Source organism: Arachis ipaensis, chromosome B7, assembly GCF_059453495.1.
Source record: "Arachis ipaensis isolate K30076 ecotype BB chromosome B7, ASM5945349v1, whole genome shotgun sequence".
Taxonomy (NCBI): Eukaryota; Viridiplantae; Streptophyta; class Magnoliopsida; order Fabales; family Fabaceae; genus Arachis; species Arachis ipaensis.
In genome coordinates, this window is record NC_142442.1 from 4,414,345 (window position 1) to 4,425,243 (window position 10,899).

At 37.9% G+C, this 10,899-nt stretch overlaps 1 pseudogene; it reads left to right on the top strand.

Moving 5' to 3' along the window:
- Positions 1-5,017: 5,017 nt before the first annotated feature.
- On the top strand, positions 5,018-5,692 carry LOC148550190 (uncharacterized; annotated as a pseudogene).
- Positions 5,693-10,899: the final 5,207 nt, after the last annotated feature.

Sequence of the window (10,899 nt, forward strand, 5' to 3'; positions counted from 1 at the left end):
AGTAAGCCAGGGTCGACCAGGTCCAACCATGGGAGGAGGCACCTCAGAACAAGGAGGATGGAGGCAGGATGGGGAAGAGCAGGCGCGTGAAGAAAGGAACCCTGAGAGATAGAGTAGCGAAGACCGGAGCTCTGAGGAGAGTAGGTTTATGGCAGAGAGAGTCTCGCAGCAGAAAATCCGGGAGGAAAGTGTATGGAAAGACCAAATGAGGAGAGAAGAAGAAATGGCAGATGCAGAAGAGCAAGTAGAAGAAGTACCTAGAATCCCTGATTTTCAGGAAGAGGGGGATACGCAACAAGACCTAGGTGCAGCCTATAAAATCAGCAATCTAATTAAAGAGATAAGAGAGAGGAAGAATGAATGGGCCAACATCCAAAAGGCCCAGAAAGAAGAAAGGAGGAATGAGGCTAAGAAATCATATGAAAATTGACAAACAAGGGAGATTGGGCCCAAAACAGGGGCTTTATACTAGCAAGCAAGGAAAGGTGAAGGAAGTGGGCTGAATAAATATACAACTGAAGGGGAAGAAGTGAACAGCTATAAAATAGGAGAGTGGCAAATGGGCCCGAAAAATAAAGAAAAAGAAACCATTGGCCAAGAATTAAAAAGGCTTATGTTAGCAAGGAAGTGGAACAAACAAGCGTGTGAAACCAGAATAGAGGAAAAAGAAAACCAAGAACTAATGAAGGGGGAAAAGAGAAGAATGCTTTAAGAAGTCCATCCGAGGAAGCACAGAATGCAAAACATAAAGGTGTGGATCAACAAGTCAAGCCAGGGGGGAATATCTACTATGTTGAGTTAGCTAGTGATGAGGATGAAGAGAAAGGAACGGAAGCACAGACAGATTGGGAAACGCGACTAGCAAAAAAGTTGAAATTCAAGCTGAACTTGAAGAGAAAACGAGAAACTAAACAAATTCCAATGCTAACTTATAGGGAGGAGCAGGAGGATCAAGAGGATAGAGAACCCAAGAAGACAAAGAACAGCTTCAACACTAAGGGTACAGGGGAGTATAAATTAGTTAAACATGGTTCTGGTCAGATTATAGGAATACAAATGGCTGAGGAGGCGGTCTAAACAAGCCCCAACCTCAGCCATGAGTATCATTAGCTGGAATTGTCGGGGAATAGCGGCTGCCCCGACAGTTTCTGAGTTGCATAATCTTTGTAAAAAAGTAAAGCCGCTTATAGTGTTTTTAATGGAAACCAGGGCCAATCAAGAAAGAATGAATAGGATAAGAAGAAGGCTTAATTTTGATAAGTTATTTTGTGTAGAACCCCGGGACCTGTCCGGTGGGCTATGTTTGTTATGAAAATCTAATACTAATATCAATGTTTATAAGTGGTGTGATAATTATATTAAAGCTAGTATTAACATCAATAATGGTATGAAATGGCAGGGTGTTTTTGTGTATGGTAATCCAGTTTTCCAAAAGCGAAGGAGACTTTGGCAGGAGCTAACGGTAAGTAATAGGAGCAGGGAAGAACCTCAAGCGTTTTTGGGGGACTTCAATGATATCCTAAATCAAGACGAAAAAGTAGGCTTTCATCCACAGCCAAGAACTTATTTGAATAATTTTAGAAGGTTTGTAGATGAGAATCGTTTAATGGATATTGATCTTAAAGGCAGTAGGTACACTTGGTATAGCAACCCAAGAAATAACTTTGTCACTAGGGAAAGGCTAGATAGGGTGTTAGTGAATTGGAAATGGCTGAATATACATCAGAATGTTATTCTTAGAGTTGCTCTGGCCATAAGTTCGGACCATTGCGCCCTAATTTTGGAAACACAACCGAGAGATCGGATAAAAAAAGAATTCAAGTTTGAGGCCTTTTGGACTGAGTATGAGGAGTGCGAAGAGGTAGTTAGGAGGAGTTGGGAGCAGGATGTAGGAAACAGAAACTGTTGGAGTCAATTTACTAGAAACAGGAGCAGATGCATAAGGGAATTGACGGAGTGGAGCAGGAGAAAGTTCAAAAGAGCAGATAAAGAAATAGAAAAAAAAAGGAAAAAGAGCTACATCAAATTCAGGAGGGTGATATGACAGACAGAGATCAGATAAGAGAAAGAGAATTGAAGAACCAGATAACTGATCTTTGGAAACAAGAAGAAAAATACTTGGGGCAAAGATCAAGGTTGAAATGGCTAAAATGGGGCGACAAAAACACAGCCTTCTTTCATGCAATAACCATACAGAGAAGAATGAGGAATAGGATTGACAAATTAAAAGATGAGGGTGGACATTGGATACAGGGAGAAGGAGACATAATGAGGCTAGTAGAAACACATTTCACCAAACTGTTTACTTCGGAAGGGGATAGGAACATGGAAGACTGCATAAGAGATATACCTACGAGGGTCACGAGAGAGATGAATGATGATCTAATGGGAAAGATAAAAGATGAGGAAATTAAGGACGCAGTCTTTAGCATGGGAAGCTTAAAGGCCCCGGGACCAGACGGGTTAAACAGACTTTTTTTCCAAAAGCATTGGGATATTCTGGGTAAAGAAGTGTGTGGTGTGGTGACGCAGATCTTTAAAGAAGGCAGATTACCAGAGGACTTAGGAGAAACAATTGTGGTTTTGATTCCCAAAGTGAGGCAACCGGAAAGCCTGAATCATCTCAGACCCATAAGCTGTTGTAATTTCATATATAAGATTGTGACGAAGGTCTTGGTTGGAAGGTTAAGGAAAGTTCTTGATGTCATCATATCTCCGGTTCAGAGCGCTTTTATAAAAGGCAGACTAATACAAGATAATATAGTAGTAGTGCAGGAAGTTTTTCACAAATTAAACGGAAAGGGAAATAATGGAAGCAATGACATAGCCATCAAATTGGACATGAACAAGGCTTATGACAGATTGGAATGGAATTTCTTGCAAAGGGTTATGGAAAAGTTCGGCTTCAGCAAAGAATGGGTGAAACTGATGATGAGTTGCGTTAAGAGTGCCACTTATAGATTTAAGATCAATGAAAAATTGCCAGCCAAGATCCACCCTCAAAGGGGACTCGGACAGGGAGATCCTCTATCACCCTATCTCTTTATCTTAGCAGCGGAAAGTTTTACTGTACTCATGGAAAGGGCGTTGATGGATAACCTCATTTCAGGAATAAGATTAGCTCCAACTGCACCGGTCATAATTCATCTATTATTCGCTGATGATTGTATCATTTTTGCAGGAGCGTAAGAAGAGGAGATTTACCAACTAATTCAGATCATAAACAAGTACACAGAGGCATCATGACAGAGAATAAATACTGAAAAATCCGGTCTGATCTTCGAAAGCCAGGTATCGATTCAGAGGAGAGTAAATATTGAAGAGATCACCGGAATGGCATCGTGGGAAGAGCCAGGAAGATACCTAGGATTACCAGCTACATGGGGCAGATCCAAGAACAAGGCGCTAGAGTGGATACAAGAAAAGATTCTAGATAAAATGCAATGATGGAAAGAGAAACTTTTAAATCAAGCCGGAAAGAAGGTTTTGATAAAAGCTGTTATACAGGCGATTCCGGTCTATGCCATGAACATCATCAAATTTCCTAAGTCTTTTCACAGAAAAATTGAATCAGCAATTGCGAGATTCTGGTGGACTAACTACGGCAAGGAAAGAAGCATTCATTGGAAGAGCTGGACAAAAATGACTAGAAGCAAATTGAACAGAGGCTTGGGGTTTAAGGATTTTGAATGCCAAAACACAGCTCTCTTGGCTAAGCAAGCTTGGAGACTCCTAAAGGAGGAAGATGCAATATGGGCTCGGATTCTAAAGACCATTTACTATCCTAATTGCAGCCTATGGGAAGCGGGGAGAGGAAGGAACGCATCATGGATATGGAAGAGTATCTTGGAAGGTAGAGATTTTCTCATAAGGAAGGGAAGGTGGAGTGTAGGAAGTAGAGCAGGAATAGATATTTGGGAAGATAATTGGGTGGTAGGAACAGAAAAGTTGAGCAGAGTCGGAGAAACTCAACATAGAAGAGTGAGCGAGCTAATAAGAGAGGGCGAGGGCTGGAACTTAGAAAAAATTAGGGATATTTTTCATGGTAATGTGCTTGAGCTGATAACCAGAATACCTATCAATTTGATTAACAAGAAGGATCCTTTTTTTTGGCCATATAGGAACGACGGACAGTACTCAGTCAGATCCGGATACCAAGCAGCGAAGGAGGAGAAAGATACAAGGGAAGAGACAATGCTCGGCAAAGCTTCGACAAGCCAGAACTTGAAGGAGATATGGGAGAGGATTTGGAGGTTACCGGTTCCGAAAAAGGTTAGAATGTTTTTATGGAAAGTGGTGCATGAAATTTTGCCAGTGAACGCGAAATTACATCAGCGTAAAAGTGCTCCTACACCAATGTGCAGCATATGCCAAGAACAAGAGGAAACTATTGAATATATGCTACTATTATGCCCGTGGACTAGAGCGGTGTGGTTTGGATCTAGTCTTCAAATCGTGCCTACGGCTTTTAATGTGGGATCTTTTGAAAAATGGTTAATGAGTACAATTGACAAAATCAAGAGTGTGGCAGGAAATGAACAGGACAAAGTTTTGTGCAATCTAAGATGTGTTTGTTGGTGCATTTGGAAAGCAAGGAATCAGCACATATTCCAGCAGAAAAGACTCAATCCACAACAGACAATAATTCATTCAGAACAGATTGCAGCAGAACACATTATTGCAACAAAAGGACTTAAACAGAGATAACAAAGCTATAGCAGGCAGGAATGGAGATAGTAAAAGAATTATCTGGAGGCCTCCTCTTCGCAACAAAGTGAAAGTGAACATAGACGCGGCCTTTCACAGGGAAATAGGAATCGCAGCATCAGCAGCAGTAATCAGGGACTGGCAAGGAAAAATCATTACAGGAATAACATCAAAATTCAAGGCAATATCAGTTTTAGCAGTTGAAGCACAAGCATATAGAGAAGCTATTATTCTCACAAAAAATCTCCAGATAAGGAACTGTATAATCGAATTAGATTGTTTACCCCTGGTTCAAGCGATCAAGGCAAGAATGCCCTTAGCTGAACCAGACGCAATCATCAGGGACATTCTGCTAATGCTGGAAGAGGCACCGGATGTGGGAGCTACTTGGACTCCACGCGAAGGTAACATCTTAGCTCACCAACTGGCAGTGATGGCAGCAAGAAATCAGCTACAAAGGCAGTGGCTAGTATCTCTGCCTGTACAGGTCAGGAACATAATCAAAAAAGAAGCACGATTTGCTAATCTTCAGAACAATCATCGCAATCAAACTCAAGACAACCAAGTTTCAGTTTCAACTAACCTTCAAGAAGGTCAAAGTGATGAAGGATTACCGGGGCGGGTGGAAGCGGAAACCTGGAACAACCATGCATCTCAGGGCAAACGGCGGCTTCAACCCACGACTTCGCATAGGCCGATGAAGGACTCCAGCAGGGACACTAGCAACATAAGGAAGATGCTTAGTGGAGGGGACGAGGCCAGATTTCTATCAGGGTAGAACCTCGCTCGGCATAGGGGCTGCAGCGGAGACACCACGAATGTGAGATCAACATCTGTAGGAAGAATCCAACGACACCACTGGGAGATACAACGAGGGAAGGACTCCGCGCCGGCTAACCACAGAACGCCAACAGCGAATGAGATGCGAACTGGAGCTGGTGACTCCGCCCAGGAGGAACCATTACAGGATCAGCGCCATGCATGAAGGTTCCGAGCTCCACACAGAGATCCGATGACAATGGCGGAGCGAAGACGACTCAATCTCGAGGAAGAAGATTGTCTCTGTAGGTTAGAGTCTGGCAGTGAGGGTGGAGAGCTGGGCGAATTCAGTTTCTGGGTTTAGGGTTCTGGGCCTGGGCGGGTTCGGGTTCTGGGTTGTGGGCTGGGTCAGTCTTCTGGCCCATGGCCAAGTCCAAAAAAAAAAAAAGAACTTCCGCCTAAATGTCCAAAAACAAGAACTTTGCCAATATGTAATGGAAGCCACTCACATAAAGATGTTTAAAACGTCTTTTTTTAAAGACGTTTTTTAAAAATTAAATTTTAACTTATATAATCAATCAAACTGTGTTATTTTTGTCAAAATTAGACTAAATAAATTGGTTTGACCAAAAATCTGGTGGTAAACTAAATCTTGAATCGATCTAAATTAATATTTTTTTTATAAAAAATAACTATAATATTTTTATTATAAAAAATGACTAAAATATTCTTATTATATATTAATTTTGATAATTTTAAATTCTAATCCTATGATGACATAGAGAGAGGAGAAGGGTTATGATTTAAAATTTTTTTAAATATATATATTAAGTCATTATCTATAACAGGGGTATTGTAGTTATTTTTATAAAAAATATTAATTTAGATTGATTGAAGATTTAGTTTATTGATTTTTCGATTAAACTGATTTGTTTGGTCTAATTTTAACAAAAATAACACAATTTGATCGATTATATAGATTGAATTTTAATTATTAAAAGACATCTTTAAAAAAAAAGACGTTTTAAGTAATTTTATGTGAGTGACTCTCATATATAATATAACTTTCAACAGGCAACTGAGACCTGGGTCTGATGGCAATTTTGTTTGTTTCATATAGAGTTGCACTGGGTTCAAATTCTCTTTGAAAGAATATAGAATCATGTTAATAGTGTGTACCTATATAGCGTGTGTAAGTGTTTAAAGAAATATAAAACTACGCTAATAGTGTGTACCTATGTAATGTGTGTGAGTGTATAGTACATGTATAAAATCAAACGTTCTAGCAATTGTGATTTATTCTATACAAGTTGTTTTTCTATTAAATGCTCTTGTTATTATTTATATTTTTACCGCATCCTATAGCATAAATTAAATCAGCAATACAATTAAATTGTATCAATCTAAATAATAGTTGAAAAAGCAAATTGAATACTTGATAATTTTTCGTAAGAACAATACTCTGCCATTATTTTTATTACTTGAAATGGTTAGTGCACTTGATATTTAGTGTCACATTCAGAGTAGGGTTTACAAATTATTATGCAAACTCTATCTACGTAGCTTATTGGATTTTACTTCAAGATAAAAAATAAATTAGGATTTTATCATAGTAAAACTCATTGTGTAGCATGTATGTTGCTATTTGAGTTTGTGTCATATCATAATTTGTGTGAATTGAACTCATTGATATGAGGACTTGTCAAACATGTAATAATACTATTATCTTTGGGTTTTGGTTAAACATTTCGTAAACTAGTGTTTTGATTGCTTAATGAAATTGTCAAAAGTTTTTTATTTATTATTATGTGCAAAATTTGTCTCCAAGAGAAAAATAAAGTTGATAACAAGAATAAATTAATCAAAAACTTTATAAAAAGAATGTAGAAGATTTTTATGGACGAGTAAATATTTTAATTTTTAAAACATTTCTTGAACAAAAACTTTATAAAAAGCGTCAAAACATTTTAAATAAGTAAAAGCATTAACGAGTATTATAAATACACTTGTTATTATCAAAACGTTTATATAATTTATTTCCAAAATATCAAAAGTAGATCTAAAAATATTATAACTAAAGATACAAGGCATCAATGCATGTTATTCTGAGTAAAAATGTAAGATAGTGACAAATGCGCTGGAAAGAAACCATTGTTGATTTTTTGTGTGCGTGAAATATAGTTTTGGTCGTCAACGTTTAAGGTTAATTCTATTTTAATTTATAACGATTATATTAATGTTATCTCATCGTCAAATTCTTCACTAATAATTAACGGAATTGATATACTATTAATAATATTTTTATTAAAATTATGTTTGCTCAAATTAAAAGAAGTGAATAAGAAAATGGAGTTTGAGTTTGTTAAGAAGGTGAAGGTGGGAGAGAAAAATTGAGCAAACACTTTAACAAAAATATTAGTACATCAATTTCGTTAAGTGTTAGTGAAGGATTTGACGATTAGATAATATTGATGCCATTTTAAAAATTTTGCGATAAAATTATGACGATTATATTTAATTTATCTAATTTATTTGTGTTAAAGATTATTCTTGTAAATTATTGCTGAATTGATCTTAAATTTTTTAAAAGATTAGTCATCAAAAATATATTTAATGTAAATCGAAAACTTTTAAAATAATATTGAATTAAAATAAAATTTAAAAAATATTTTTTTAAATTTTAACAAATTTTAAGAATAAAAAATTTATTTTACTCTGTGAAATAAAGTGTGTTGTGTAATCTGATTTTAAAAAAATTATGGAGTTTAAAGCATTGAAACTTAAAAGTGAAATGATCCAAGTGTTGTGTTGTTGTATGCATATGGTGTGGCATGGGATGCATGGATTCCAAGGGTTGTTTGCATAAGTGTTTATAAAAAATATTAGGAAAAGTCTAAGCCCAGCAATTTTTTTAAATTCTCATGTAACCAGCAAGAAAAAGTGAATCATTGGATGAAATCTCACAACAATTTCACACCATTAAAATTATTATTGATGGCTATTTGATGGCTACAAATCACAAAAGTTACTGTCCCCTAACACTCCTCAAAATATTATGTCTTGCGCGTAAGTGTGCACTGTATACAAGAAATTAAAAGAATAAATTTTCTCTTCTTTTCAAATCATAACCGTGGTATTGTGGGAGTGATATGCATGTGTCATTGTTTTATTTATTTATTTATCTTTTTTTGCAGTGTTAGCTTAGTTTTTTTGGTTATCTTTTCTTTGGGGCCTTGATGTTTTGGATTTTTAATATTTGATTCCAGCTTAGCTTTCATTTTTTGGGGTGTCCTTTATGTTTTTTCTTTTTTTATTTAATTTTGCTTTGTTTTGAAAAAACACAATTAAAAGTATAGAAGTATAGAAACTTTTGTATTCTGTGTGAGTATGGTGAGTATGTATAGTATAAGACCAAAAAAAGTAAGTATTCTTTTCTTTATAAAATTGTCTTTGTTTATTATTCATATAAATAATATTATCTTTATTGTTTAAATTAAAAAATACAAGTATTATTTAAATAATTATAATAATTTACAGAATATATTTGTAACCATTTTAAATGAACATATTAGGGGTGCAGTTGAATTAAATTTTTATATTTTTGTATAATTAGACTCTTGAATTTAAGACGTCTTTAATTCAAAATATTAATTTTCACCGACTAATGATTTTATCCGAGTTTTTCATAATGAAATTGATGACGATGACAATTTTATTGTCTTTAATTTTATCTTACATTTTCGTTAGTCCACTTCAAGCACCTTGTGAATTGTGACAGTAGCGACTATATAATTTTGGTGAGCAAGACAATTCTGTTAATTTAGAAGCCCTAGCAGAGAAAGAGTACATATGAGAGAAGGAGAGAACGGAAACGAGTGTTTGAGGGCGAAACACAGTGAGAATGGCGACCATGGCGTCGGAAGAGATAAAGGGGAGAGTATGGGTGGGGGTGCATCCGGTGTCAAGGAGGATTTTTCACGAGAGGGTTTTTCAAATCCTACAAAGATCTCCTTTAGAGATAAAGTTATTGGTCCAGAGAAATCGAAGGCGTTTGTACTTGCAGGATCTCTATCTGGGGATAGTATAGCCACGGTGGTGGGCAAGCAGGGTGACTCCCAACCTCCATGTGTAAACTTCACTGAAGAAGCCAAGCTTTGTTTGGCAGAGCCTTATCGAGAAGTTTTAGTGATCAAGGTTCTCGATAAAAATTATAGTTACACAGCTCTTTCACACAAGTTTCGGATGGTTTGGCAAAGATGGCTTTGATCTGCTTGATGTGGGGTTTGGGTACTTCATGGTAAAATTCGATGCATGTGAAGATCGTGAGAAGGTCATGCTTGGTGGCCCGTGGTTGATTGAGGGGCACTGCGTTGCTGTAAAACCGTGGGATATAGAATTTCGGCCATGTGAGCAATCCTTCGGGTCTACGCTTGTATGGGTTCGGATTTCGGGGTTCCCAATATGGTGCTATCAGGAACAGAGACCATGATGCGTATTGCTTCTGCAATAGGAGTTCCCATCAAAGTGGACTTAGCCACTAAGTTGGCAGAGAGAGGACGATATGCCCGAGTATGTGTTCAAATAAATTTAGGACTGCCAGTGATCAAGCATATCATTGTGGAAGGCGTAACTCATGTAGTAGAGTATGAAAGTTTAAATTTAATTTGTAACTCCTGTGCACGTTATGGTCACAATATGGCACAGTGCTTGGGTAGAGACTCTAAGGAAGAAAAGAGTGCTGATTCCGATGCCACCAAGCCACGGGACGGTACAAAGGCAATGCCACATCCTGAGACCAAAATTCACAATTCAAATGAAGTAGAACCTAATGTGGTAGGTGGCGTTACTGGCGAGAATCCTGCATCGAATTTGCAAGAGGATTTGGAGGCTAATAATTTGGAAGGAAATAATGTTGAAGAGGCTTGCATGCATGATGAACCAGGCTGGGAGAAAGTTGTGAGGAAAGGTAAAACCAAGCTGGGTCAGAAGCAATCTAACAAGGTCCAAAGAGGCATTCAATCCAGAACCGATTCGGGTAGAGTAATCAGGCCCACCATTCACTTCTCTCACACGAATGGATCCAGCTCCTATCGCGCTAGGGTCGGGTCACGAGTCAAGGTCGGACACAGCGCTTCCCGTGCTGGTAAGACGTCATCTTCTCAACCCGACACACCCCAGTGCCTTGCAGGTCCTCTCTCCGGAAACGACCAAGGCTGGGGTCCCTACAGAGCTCGCCAGTTGAGAAGAATGGAGACACGGTGGTGGAAGCATCGTCATGTCTTCCTGCAACCGTGAAGGAGGGTGTTACCGTGGCGGTTCATTGGAGAAGAAAGGCGCATTGCCGGCTGTTACTGCGTCGGTAGGCGGGATTAAGGAGATATTCCATGGAGATCCGGCAAACCTGAAGGTCACGGGAGTCGCTTCCGCTGGGCA